General features: G+C 43.1%; 1 pseudogene; it reads left to right on the top strand.

The window, feature by feature from the left end:
- The first annotated feature begins 342 nt into the window (after nt 1-342).
- LOC100609648 (pleckstrin homology domain-containing family B member 2-like) lies at nt 343-1,304 on the top strand (annotated as a pseudogene).
- Nucleotides 1,305-1,548: the final 244 nt, after the last annotated feature.

Consider the following 1,548-nt stretch of genomic DNA (forward strand, 5'->3'; position numbering starts at 1 on the left):
ATCTTATGTTTCCCAATTCATTTTATGAAAGCTAGCATTACATTTCATAAAAGCCAATAAAGATATTTCAAAAGTAAAACTATAGGTTGATTTTACTTATGGATATAGGTGTAAAAGTTCTAGAAAAAATATTCACAAACCAAATGCAGTATTACATTAGAAGAATAGATATTGATGTGACAGTTGGAGCTGAGGAACCCCAGTGGAGTCTTTGCATTCTCCACCCTGGCTGGTGGGTGAAGAGATGGCCTGAAGAGTGGCTGGTTGCTGCAACAGAGTGCTATATTGAAGTTCTGGAATAAGAATTGGTTTGACCTGTGGTCAGATGGTACCTGACCTATTATGATGACCAGACTTGGCAGAGTGTTGAGGATAAGGTCCGCATGCAAGTGGAATGCCTCAACATCCCTGCCAGGCAGGAATGTCGGGATAGTCAGCCTCTGCATGGAAAGTCAAAAGACTGCAAACTGCCGGGAGTGGTGGCTCATGTCTGTAATCCCAGCACTTTGGGAGGTCGAGGCAGGCGAATCACTTGAGGTCAGCAGTTCGAGACCAGCCTGGCCAACATGGTGAAACCTCGTCTCACCTAAAAATACAAAAATTAGCCAGTCATGGTGGCACGCACCTGTAATCCCAGCTATTTGGGAGGCTGAGGCAGGAGAATTGCTTGAACCTGGGAGGTGGAGGTTGCACTGAGCCGAGATTGGGCCACTGCACTCCAGCATGGGTGACGGAATGAGATCCTGCTCCCCCCCCAAAAAATGTATAAAATATATATTATATATTGTATAATATATAATATTCTTATTAAAATATGTATCATATATAATTTATATATATTATATATATATGGAAAAAGACTGCATGCTGCAGATTGTTTGCTCAGATGGGAAAACAATTAGTCTTTGTGCAGAAAACACAGTGATTGCTTGGCTTGGAAATTTACACTCCAAGATTCCAGGACAAACACAGCCTATGTGGACTCCACAGTCATGACTGATGAGACACCCGTGGTTTCCTCCCCTCCACCACATACAGCCTATGCTGCACCAGCCACTGAGGAATAGGGCTATGAGCCATACAGTGGTGTGTGCCTGCCAGGAACTCAAATTGTCTATGCTGCTAATGGACAGGCGTATGCTGTGCCCTACCAGTACTCGTATGCAGGACTTTATGGACAGCAGCCTGCTAACCAAGTCATCATTCAAGAGTGATATCGAGACAATGACAGTGACCTGGCAGTGGGCATGTTGGCAGGAGTGGCCATGGTCATGGCCTTAGGGTCTCTATTCTTGGTCTTCTAGAGGCCGTAAGGTCTTGATGTGCATAGCTCCTGATAACCCTGTGTGCAGTAATATGATTTACAGGGCATTTCTGTTTGTGACAAATGTTTTTAATAATAATTTTAATCGTTCCTTTGAAAGTAGTGACATCATAATTGTAACTAATCCACATAAGTACCACAGAGAAAGGTTTGAACTGTGCTATTTTTTTCTTTTTTTTTTTCTTTGAGATGGAATCTAGCTTTGTCGCCCAGGCTGGAGTGCA

Source organism: Pan troglodytes, chromosome 17 (assembly GCF_028858775.2).
Source record: "Pan troglodytes isolate AG18354 chromosome 17, NHGRI_mPanTro3-v2.0_pri, whole genome shotgun sequence".
Lineage (NCBI taxonomy): Eukaryota > Metazoa > Chordata > Mammalia > Primates > Hominidae > Pan > Pan troglodytes.